Below are 12,203 nucleotides of genomic sequence, written 5' to 3'. Positions count from 1 at the left end.
TGAGTCACGTTTGGAAGAAAGTCGAAGTTGGGAGGTTAATATTGGACAGGCAGGAGGGCGTAGGTGGTGGTGTGGTTCTGTTGATAAGAGATGGAATTACATCTTTAGAAAGAGGTGACATGGGGTCTGAGAATGTCAAATCTTTGTGTGTGGAGTTCAGAAACTGCAAGGGTAAAAAAAAAAACATTTTGAGAATCAAATATAGGTCTCCAAATAGTAGCCAAGATGTGGGGCTGAGATTGCAAAAGGAGCTGGAAAAGGCATGCAATAAGGGTAATGACACAATTGTAATGGGGGACTTCAATATGCAAGGGGATTCGGAAAATTAGGTTGGTGCTGGAATGCAAGAGAGGGAATTTGTTGAATGCCTTCGAGATTGTTTTTTAGAGCAGCTGGTGTTCAAATCTAGCACAAAGGCTATCTTAGATTGGGTGTTGCGTAATAACCCAGATCTTATTAGTCATCTTAATGTAAATGAGCCTTTAGGAGGCAGTGATCATAATGGGATTGAATTCATACTGCAATTTGAGAGGGAGAAGAAGTCACGTGTATCAGTATCACAATGGAATAAAGGGAATTACAGAGGCATGAGAGAGGAGCTTGCCCAGGTGGATTGGAGGGGGATACTGGTGGGGATGATAGCAGAACAGAGGTGGCTGAAGTTTCTGGAAATAGTTCACAAGGCACAGAATAGGTATGTCCCATAGAAAAATAAGTTATCAAACAGCAGGACTAGGCAACCATGGCTGACAAGGGAAGTTAAGGACTGCATAAAAGCCAAAGAAAGAGCACATAAGGTAGCAAAGTGAGTGGGAATTTGGATGATTGGGAAACTTTTAAAATTCAACAAAATGCAACTAAAAAAGCTAAAAGCAGGGAAAACATGGAATATGAGGGCAAACTAGCTGATAATATAAAGCAGAATACTAAAAGTTTTCTCAGTAATATAAAGAATAAAAGGGAGGTGAGAGTTGATATTAGACCACTGGAAAATGATACTGGTGAGATAGTAATGGGCGTCAAAGAAATGGCAGATGAACTTAATGGGTACTTTACTTCAGTCTTCACTGTGGAAGACATTAGCAGTGTGCCAGAGGTCCATGAGTGTCAGGGAGCAGGAATGAGTGTCATTGCTATTACAAAGGGAAAAGTGCTAGGCAAACGGAAAGGTCTTAAGGTGGATAAGTCACCTGTGCCAGGTGGACTACATCCCAGAGTCCTGAGGGAGGTTGCTGAAGAGATAATGGATTAATTGGTCATGTTATTTCAAGAATCACTTGATCCTGGCATGGTCCCGGAGGACTGGAAAATTTCAGATGTCACTCCACTCTTTAAGAAGGGAAGATGACAAAAGAGAGGAAATTATAGGCCAGTTAGCCTAACCTCAGTGGTTGGGAGAGTGTTGGAGTCCGTTATTAACGACGAGGCTTCAGGATACTTGGAGACTAATGATAAAATAAGTCAAAGTCAGCATGGTTTCTGTGAAGGGAAACCTTGCCTGACAAAGCTGTTACAGTCCCTTCGAGGAAGTAACAAGCAGGGTGGACAATGGAGAGGCAGTGGATGTCATTTAATTGGATTTTCAGAAGGCATTTGATAAGGTCCCACACATGATGAAACCCTATGGCATTACAGGAACGATACTGGCATAGATAGAGGAATGGTTGACAGGCAGGAGGCAGTGAGTGGGAATAAAAGAGGCCTTTTCTGGTTGGCTGCCAGTGACTAGTGGTTTTCCTCAGGGGTCAGTATTAGGACTGCTGCTTTTCACATTGTGTGTCAATGATTTAGACAGTGGAACTGATGTCTTTGTGGCAAAGTTTATGGATGATACGAAGATAGGTGGAGGGGTAGGTAGTCCTGAGGAACCAATGTGATGCAGCAGGACTTAGATAAATTGGAAGAGTGGGCAAAAAAGTGGCAGATGGAATAGAGTGTTGGAAAATGTATAATACATTTTACTAAAATGAACCATAGTGCAGATTATTATCTAAATGGGGAGAAAATTCAAACATCAGAAGGGACTTAGGAGTCCTCTTGTAAGACTCCCAGAAGGTTAATTTACATTTTGAAGAAGAAGGCATATTCAATATTGGCATTTATTTCAAGGGGGAATAGAATATAAAAACAAGGAGATAATACTGAAGCTTTATAAGACTCTAGTCAGGCTGCACTTCGGAGTATTGTCAACAGTTTTGGGCCTTTTATCTCAGAAAGGATATATTGTCATTGAAGAGAGTCCACAGAGGAGGTTCACTAGGACGATTCTGGGAATTAACATATGAGGAGTGTCTGGCAGCTTTGGGCCTCTACTCTGGAATTTAGAAGAATACATGGGGATCTCATTGAAATCTACCAGTTGTTGAAAGGACTAGATAAGGTGAATGTGGAGAGGATGTTCCCTCTGGCAGGGGTATCCAGAACTAGAGGGCATAGCCTCAAAATTGAGGGGCAAACTTTTTGAACAGAAGCAAGGAGGACTTTTCTAGCTAAAGAATGATGCAACTAGGGAATACTCTGCCACAGACTGTGGTGGAGGCCAAGTCCATGGGTATAGTTAAAGTGGAAGTTGATAGATTCCTGATTGGTCAGGGCATCAAGACATCTGGTAAGAGGGCAGGTACGGGGTTGAATGGGGTCTGGGATCAGCCATGATGAATGGCAAATCAGACTCGATGGGCTGAATGACCTAATTCTGCTCCTATACCTTATGGTCTTATGGGTCTCTGGATTGTGCATCCAATAATTGAACTGCTACACCACCGTGTGCACAGATGCATGTGATTATATTTCAGCGCACCATTCATTCCTGTTGGTGTCAGGTTATCATTATCCATGTTTTACAAAATTGCCTTGCTCCTTCTTTTTAACTTCTTCTAATTTCTCTACATTTGAAGTCATTTATTGATGCACCATCAATAACTCTCTGAGACGTGAGGCGAGATATCGGCTTTTATTGTCTGGAAGAAAGAACAAGCAGCAATTGACCACCATGCTACATCCTCAGGCCCCAATCACCTTTATACCGGGGTCAGTGGGAGGAGCCACGGTCAGTGGGAGGAGCCACAGGAGCAGTCAGCGGGGGTGGGGGGCATGTCCAGACAGGTATATGTAGTTCACCACACTTATCCCACTTTGTCTATTTAGGTCTCAGCTGGAAAGGTCCTGATGAAGAATCTCAGCCCAAAACATCGACTGTTTACCCTTTTCCATGAATGCTGCCTGGCCTGCTGAGTTCCTCCAGCATTCTGTGTGTGTTGCTTTGTCTGCTTAGGTTAGGGTTTTGTTTACAGCCCAGGTTGTTCGATTCCTTGTGACGCACTAACCCAAGCTTGATTTAACTTTTCTAATGAAACTGTGCTCTTCTCCTCAGAGGTAATTTAACATTTTAGATTGCAGGTACTCCAAAGGAAACCCATTTGGTCACAAGGAGAACATACAAACTCCATAAACACAGCATCCAAGATCAGGACTGGACTCAAGTCTCTGGCGCTGAGGCAGTGACTCTACTAGATGTCCTCCTGTACCACTCCATGGATGACTCACACAGTGCAATCAAACCACAATTCACAAGATTATTTACTTTAATTGCAAAATTAGTCAACAGCCCTAAACAGTTCAAATATAAGAAACAGAAGCAGATAAAGGTAGGATTACTAAACATGATGTAGAAATGTATTGTAAAGTGATCTAAGATATAAATGAAGATAATAATTTGGCATTTCTGTTTATCAAAACCAACACCAGTTATTTGAACAAACTGTTGAAAAAAGCTGCACTGATAAACTATATTTTAATGATAACAACTAAGTCCATAAACATTATTTGAAACCATACCTTTAATATGCAGATTTCCCTCATAGCTATCTTCTTTATGAAAGGATCATCTTCTGATTCCACAAATATCTTGATGGCTACAGCTTAACCTGTATCCTTGTTTCTGCTTTTGAATATAGCACCATAACATCCTTCACCGATTTTTACAAGTTTCTCATACTTTTCCATTTGTTTCCAATGAATATTTGGGTATGTTATTTGATTATTGTTGTTACTGTAACCTTACATGCAATTCAAATTAAATTGCAAAGTAAAGCCCAGCCCAAAAACAGATCTGATATTTTCTACAGAAGCATGTCAGATTGCTTCCAAAGATGGGTCAACTACTTGCAAGTAGAAAGAAAACATGTGAAATCACTGGAGAAACTAGAATCTGCAGATGCTGGAATTTGGAACGAAAAGGAAACCATCAGAGGAACTCAGCAGGTCAGGCAGGATCCAAAGAGGGAAGTGAAATCACTGGAGAAACTAGAATCTGCAGATGCTGGAATTTGGAACGAAAAGGAAACCATCAGAGGAACTCAGCAGGTCAGGCAGGATCCAAAGAGGGAAGTGGACTCTACGGAAGCTTTCTGACCCACTAAATTCCTCCAGTTTTCTTGTATATAAAATCACTGTAGGCTTTCATTCATCCACTGTTGGGAGAGTACATACACTCACTCAGAGGCCACTGTATTAGGTATACCTGTACACCTGCTCAGCAATGCAAGTATCTAATCAGCTAATCATGTGGTAGCAACTCAATGCATAAAATCATGCAGATACGGTCAGGAGGTTCAGTTGTTGATCAAAACAGAATATGATGAAAGTCATAGTAACTATTAGCATTAGAGAATAGAAGTTTCCAATTGTTCCTTGGTTTCTTTCCTATTTCTGGGCCAGCAGGGTGATGCTTTCTCACAGTTCCAGCAGCCCACCAACAGTGCTGTCCTCGAGAAGCTTACAGCTTCTCCAGGTGACTATATGGGTTTCCACACATGCTGATTGTGTTACTCCCCCCCCCCCTCCCCACCACCCCATGTTGCAAACAGGTGGTGAAGAATCAGAGTTTAGTTAATTGTCATGTGAGAGTGAATAGCTTACAGATGAATAAATAGGGGAATGGCACTGATGGGGTTCTGCTGAGAGAGGCATATATTCCAATAGCTCCTGCAATATTGGAAAGAGGTATGAACCACTGCTGGTACTTTCTTGTCAACTTTGCTCTACACCTATCACTCTTATTCCATTTGTTCTTGCCAGGTTTCCTCCTTTCTAATGAAAGATCACTGATTTGGAAGATCGACACGCCATGGTTCTGCTCAGTGTATTATGGTTCTGTACCTGATTTCCAGCAACTGCTGTTTTCTTGCCCCAGTTTACAAAAGTCTGTTTGCTGCCTTCTTTAGTATTCTCTCATGAATGTATCCAAGCAATTACTTGCCCAAGGTGGAGAGGTGTCTGAAGTCCAGGACATCTCTCTGCTCATGGAGAGGAGAGACAAGATCATACATAGCTTTTCTCTATTCTTAAGGGGCAGCGGTATGCTCCTTGGTGCAGCCTCTCTGTTCTTGTGGAATACTCTGGCTGAAATACAGCATCCCTCTAGGACCCGAATCTAGGACCTGAGGGCACGGCCTCAGAATAGAAGGATCTCCCTTTAGAACAGAAATTAGGAGGAATTTCTTTAGCCAGAAGGTGCTGAAAGTGTGGAGGCCAAGTCACTGGGTATATTCTATGGTAGGAGTTCGCAGCCTGGAGTCCACAGACCCCTTGTTTAATGGTAGGGCATGCATTGCATAAAAAAAGTTGGGAACCCCTTTTCTAATGGGAGGTTCATAGGTTCTTGATTGGTAAGGGCATCAAAGGTTATAGGAAGAAGGAGGAAAATGGGATTGAGATGAATAATAAATCAGGAATGATGGAGCAGACTCAATGCATTCCAAATGGCCAAATTCTGCTCCTATGTTTTATGGTCTAAAAATATTTTATGATTGGGATAACTAAGTTGTATGTTGCTCTGATTTGGGCCTGGAGGTTCTACTGCAAGTGCCTTTCTTTAATGTGCAAAGGGCTACTTTGTGCACCAGAAACACATTTAGAATAATGGCATCAGACAAAGCAGGAATAGACTCTACTGATTACCACGACTCATTACTCATTACCAAGTGCCCATCCGTGTGCTGAGTAGAAACCTCAAATCTCGATTAACACAGCAATGTGCTAATGAGTGGCATCTCACTGCTCTTGAAGAACAGCAATGTACAGTTCGTGAGATTGGAGTCCCCTAGAGGCCCGGAGGCCTGTAGTTAAGTAGAAGGACTGAATGCCTGGGTGTGTGTATGGATGTGGAGGAGGACAAGGGTTTGTTTTGCTGTTGCTGTTTTGTTACTTGTTGGATTCTGTGTTGTTCTGCCAAGCATTGTGCGCACATTGGTGTCAGTCTGTGGCAACACTAGTAGGCTGCCCCCAGCTCATCTTTAGGTTTTTCTGGTTGTTAACACAAACAATGCAATTCACTGTATGTTTTGATGTACACGTGAACCTGAATGAAGGTAGAAGCTACAGGTGTTCACACCCAAAGCTGAAAGGCAATGGGTTGGACCAGCTACCAAAGAGCATTGTTGCACTTAGGCAGATCTAATGTAAAGAGATAGTACACTGATAATGGAGAGACCCTTAAAAGTGCTGACGAGCAGGGTCCAACTTCATAGCTCCCTGATAGTGGCTACACAGATTGATAGGGTGATAAAGAAATCATCTATTGTGCATTCCTCTTTAGTCAAGGAAATGACTTTAAGGGCCAGGAAGTTATGTTACAGCTTTATAAAACTCCAGATGGGTTGCCGAATTATAGGAAAGATGTGGAGGTGAAGAACTACCCACCGACTTCTTGACACAGCTTCCCATGTAAACACAGGAGATGCAACACCTGTCCTTTCAACACTTCCCTTTACACCAGGGTCCTGTGAGAGGTCGCTAGCGATTCTGCAAGAGATCGTTACTTAAAAAACGAAATTTGCGCAATGCTAGTGCTCACAGTGGTGGGCAGTGATTGAACAGTCCCATTCACAATCTCAAAAGAGGTCTCTCAGCCCAGTATGGCAGTGTGCAGTAGCGCCATGTTTACTTGGCTGAGTCCATTTCTGTAAGCACTGTATTGCAAGGAGGGGAGGACGTTAGGCTGATTGTGAGTGCTGTATTGTACAGAGGGGAGGACGGTAGGCTTATTGTGAGTGCAGTATTGCAAGGAGGGGAGGACGTTAGGCTGATTGTGAGTGCTGTATTGCAAGGAGGGGAGGACGGTAGGCTGATTGTGAGTGCTGTGTTGTACAGAGGGGAGGACGGTAAGCTGATTGTGAGTGCTGTATTGCAAGGAGGGGAGGACGGTAGGCTGATTGTGAGTGTTGTATTGTACAGAGGGGAGGATGGTAGGCTGATTGTGAGTGCTGTATTGTACAGAGGGGAGGATGGTAGGCTGATTGTGAGTGCTGTATTGTACAGTGGGGAGGACGGTAGGCTGATTGTGAGTGCTGTATTGTACAGAGGGGAGGATGGTAGGCTGATTGTGAGTGCTGTATTGTACAGAAGGGAGGACGGTAGGCTGATTGTGAGTGTGTATTGCAAGGAGGGGAGGACGGTAGGCTGATTGTGAGTGTTGTATTGTACAGTGGGGAGGATGGTAGGCTGATTTTGAGTGCTGTGTTGCTAGGAAGAGACGACGGATGGCTGATTGTGAGTGCTGTATTGTACAGTGGGGAGGACGGTAGGCTGATTGTGAGTGTGTATTGCAAGGAGGGGAGGACGGTAGGCTGATTGTGAGTGTTGTATTGTACAGTGGGGAGGACGGTAGGCTGATTGTGAGTGTTGTATTGTACAGTGGGGAGGATGGTAGGCTGATTTTGAGTGCTGTGTTGCAATGAAAGGAGGACGGTAGGCTGATTGTGAGTGCTGTGTTGCAAGGAGGGGAGGACAGTAGGCTGGTGAGGAGAGTAAAGTGTGTTTTCTGAACATAGAATGGACTCACCCAACTTGGGTTGTGATATCAGCCTCTTCATCCCAAATTACCTCCCTCAACTTCCCCTTACGTGCCACCGACTGACTTATCAAACTCTTACCAGTGTAGAAGAAAATTGGAAGGAAATTTTCATTCAAAGACGGTCCACTGTGGTGATTTTTGATGAGGATGTGTAAGATGGAAGAGGACTCTAGACCCAGGCCTACAAACAATTCTGATAAGGTTAATGATGAATTACAACCTTCTGAGTCAGTTCACTACACTAGTCCAACAACGGACACAAAAGTCTGTCTTTACAATGACGTGGATGGGTGATCCAAGCTGTCCTGTTCCATTGTGATTGGTTTGTGGTGAACAACTTACTAATGCAGCAACGGCTCCAGCAAAATTGAAAAGATTCTTAACTACAAATCACAGTTATATGACACGTAAAAGTGTTGATTATTTTAAATAACTATTGGAATCTCAAAACAAACAGATGAAAGCTTTTGAAAATAAAGCCAAAGTCAATAAAAGGATTTAGGAAGCAAGTTATTTAGTAGCTTTAAGACAAGTTCACTAGAGAATGTTTTAAAAACTGTGTGAAAACCTGGACAAAGAGACACAATCTCCTACTACATACAGAAATCTGGTGGCTTAGCAGAGGAAGAGTTCTCAACAAGGTGCTTGAGCTGAAAGGTGAATTGCAGTACTTTCAAGAAAATAGTAAGCCAGGTTTTGCTGAGTGCTTTGAAGATGAAGAATGGCTACAGAAACTAGGCCAGGTGAACAAGTCTCTGCAAGGCCCTGGAGAAAATGTTCTGATTTCAAGTGACAAGATTATTGGATTTAATAGGAAACTGATCCTTGGAAAAATCATTTTGCAGAAGGAAATCTTGAAATGTTTCCACTGCTGCTTGGGCTTGAGAGTGAGGAAAGATATCAGAAAGCCTTGAGTCTTATTGAAAACCACCCGGAAGAATTGCAGAACAAAACTGAACAGTATTGTTCCTTCTTTTCAACGCAGGAGTATGACTGGGTGAGGGCTCCTTTCTCTGAATCATCTGATCAGCCTAAGAGCTTGACTTTGAGAGAAGAGAAAGAACTTTGTGAGCTGCAGTCTGATCATGCACTCAAGATGAGATTTACTGACCTGCCCCTGGACAAGTTCGGGATTTCTGTTAGAGTACCCTGCCATTCATAAGAAAACAATGACCATTTTGCTGCCATGTTCACCTCTAACGTGTGCACAAGCTTTTTCTTGTTTCATTTCAGTTGAAGGTGAAATCCGTGTGTGCTCCTCAAGTTTGGCCCAGAATTGAGAAATTTATTATGCTTGCCTTAAGAATTTTTAAAACTTATGAAAGGGAAAGAAAGGTAAGCTAGAAATTCATTCTCTCCTCAAAAGAGCCTTGACAATTATTTTTGAGTCATTGTATCTACAACTTACTGATCACGTTAACATACCATGAGCTGTAGATATAATAATTTTCATGCAGGGGGTCCCTGAGACCTGAAAATTATTTCAAGGGTTCCTCCAGGGAAACAAGGTAGAGAAAGGCTGCTTTACAACATCTGGAGACACAGATATTCCTTCCAAAGTCAAGCAGCCATTCAGTCACACTTCCAATTCAGTGTATAACCACTGCAATTTCTGCTGGCATTTTGGTCTCCTCTACACACTGGGAGGTCGTTGCTGAAGTATTTCCAGCCTACCAAATTGGTGAACCTGAACTTTCACATTGTCCGGACAAAGACAAAAATAAGCTCGAAGAACTGAAAATGTTTTTGAAATAACCGGTCCTTTCTGTCTGGGTCAAAGTTGGCCCTTGGTTGTCTATTAGGCCTCTCCACAGATATTGCCCGACTTCCTAAGTATTTTGGCATTTATTTGTGATTTTCAGCAGCTGCCATGTTTCGGGTAATTCCACTACAGTGTACCATTGTGAAATACGAGAAGTGGAAAGCGCTGAGTGTGGAAATTTACCTCCGTGAGCCTGCCCGAAACAGCGGTCACCTCGCACCCGCTATCGCCGACGGTGACCTTCCCCGTTGAGGGACTGTAACGTGCAGCGAGAGGGCATCGCTTGCGCCCACCGCATGTCGATCACCGAAGGACCATCCCTTGCTGAGGCGTTTCCCGGGAGATGCGGATGCTCGAGAGCGGCGGCGGCGACGGGAGGGAAGAGTGGAAGATGCGCCTGTGTCTAATATTTGGGGAGCAGGGGTTCAAGGCAGGGAGATGGTGTGAGAGTGGGACGGGGAGTGGAAGAGGCAGAGAGGGACATACATCCAGCCTGTCAAACCAGCCCCGCCATTCAATAATATCATAGTCATGGTCAATCCAGTCTTTCTTTCAACACTTCTGTCCCATTTGCCCTCGACTCCCTTGCAATTTAACCATACGTCCGGTCTCCACCTTTCTAATATTTAACGGTTCTCTAGGGGAATGAATCAGAATCAGACTTTAATCGCCAAGTACCTGTACACATACAAGGAATTTACTTCCGGCAGATGTTGTCTCTCTGCTCATAACAATAATAATGATAAATATAAATGAAAATATAGATTATACATACAAGTAGTGCAATCCAAGTAATAGTTAGCCGACAGATAACCGGCAGTTAACTGTTCAGCAAAGTGACTGCAGTAGGGAAAAAACGTCTCCAGTGCCTATTAGTCTTAGTCTGGAGGGATCTGAAGCGCCTACCAGACGGAAGCAGTTCAAACAGTCCGTGCGCAGGATGGAAGGAGTCCTTTATGATGTTCCCCGCCCTCTTCTTCAACCTGGAAGAGTACAGGTCCACAATAGAGGGCAGGGAGGCTCCAATGATGCGCTCGGCAGTCCTCACTGCGCGCTGTAGTCTGGTTCTATCCTGCTTGGTGGCGACTCCAAACCACACAGTGATGGAGGTGCACAGGACAGACTCAATGACTGCAGTGTAGAACTGCAGCAGCAATTCCTGAGGCAGACCATATTTCCTCAAGAGCCGCAGGAAGTACATCCGCTGCTGGGCCTTCTTCAGGATGGAATTACAAATATTCCTCTCAATTAGAAGAGCTTTTCATCGATGTCACTTCTCTGCTGTACTCCAAAGTAAGCCAATTTCTTCATACATCAACACTTACATTCCCAGGAATCAACTTCATGAACTTGCTCTGTAAATTGTAAATAAATCCTTTCCTACAAACAAAGGTCAAAACTGTTGGCAGAATTCCAAGTACCTATGCCCTGTAAAGTTCAACCCACACTTCCCTATTTAGGTGAATGGAGTGTTGGTCTGTTCCATGCCCTCTGCAATATACCAGCACTCCATCTGCTGTATCTTTATGCCAACATTGTGTGTTTCATGTGCAGAGGCTCTCAGATTCCTTTGTACCACAACATTTTGCAGTCTCACTATACTTAAATAATATGCTTCTTATTCTTCCTTCCACTGTGGAAACATTTTCCCTTGGTCTATTAATGCTGTGTTCATAAGACCATAAGATATAGGAGAATTTCATCATTTGGCCCACTGAGTTTCCTCTTCCATTCAGTCATGGCTGGTATTTGTTATCAATCTCATCCCCCTTAACACCTTCTTAGTCTCTTCCCTATGCCTTGGCCTCTGCAGCAACAAATTCATCAACTTGGGCTGAAGATCCTCCTCTCAGTTCTAACAGGACTTCCCATAATTTTCAGCCTTCCACTCTATGCAGTCCTTTCTATAATGCCCAGGGTAGAAGTGGAAAGTGAAGAGAGAATAGATGGCTAGGGCTTGAAAACCAGATAAAGAGGAGCATAAATGATACAAATTCAAATGAAATAAAACTAATAATGTTTCAAACAGTTTATATCAAATATCTGCTCAGATTCAACAAGTTCTTAAGTAGTCTGCCTGTATGCAGTAATCAGATGTAGTAGACTAAACAATAAGCATAACAGTATATTCAAAAAACATTGTTATAAATACAAGAGATTCTGCAGATGCAGGAAATGTTGAGTAACACACAAATTGCTGGAGTAACTCAGCAAATCAGGCAGGATCTATGGAGGAGAATGTTTCTGGCCAAGACCCTTTGTTAGGATTGGAAAGGAAGGGGGAGGAAACCGTAATAAGTCGGTGAGGTGGGGGGGGGGGAGGGTTGAAGAAGAAGGTGTAAGAGGTAAAGGGTTAAAGGAGGAGGAACCTGTCAGAATAGGAGAATGGACCATGGGAGAAAGGGAAGTAGAAGGAGCACCAGAGAGGGGTGTTTGGCAGATGAGAAGAGGTGAAAGGAAAAGGAAAGAGGTGGGAGGGGAGAAATGATCAGATGTTTGAGATGTTAATGCCGTCAGGTAGGAAATTACCCAGGCAGAATGTGAGGTGTTGCTCCTCCAGCTGGAGTGTAGCCTCCACATTCAGTA

This window comes from Hypanus sabinus, chromosome 12, assembly GCF_030144855.1.
Source record: "Hypanus sabinus isolate sHypSab1 chromosome 12, sHypSab1.hap1, whole genome shotgun sequence".
NCBI classification, from domain to species: domain Eukaryota; kingdom Metazoa; phylum Chordata; class Chondrichthyes; order Myliobatiformes; family Dasyatidae; genus Hypanus; species Hypanus sabinus.
Note: the sequence above shows the minus strand (reverse complement) of the source record.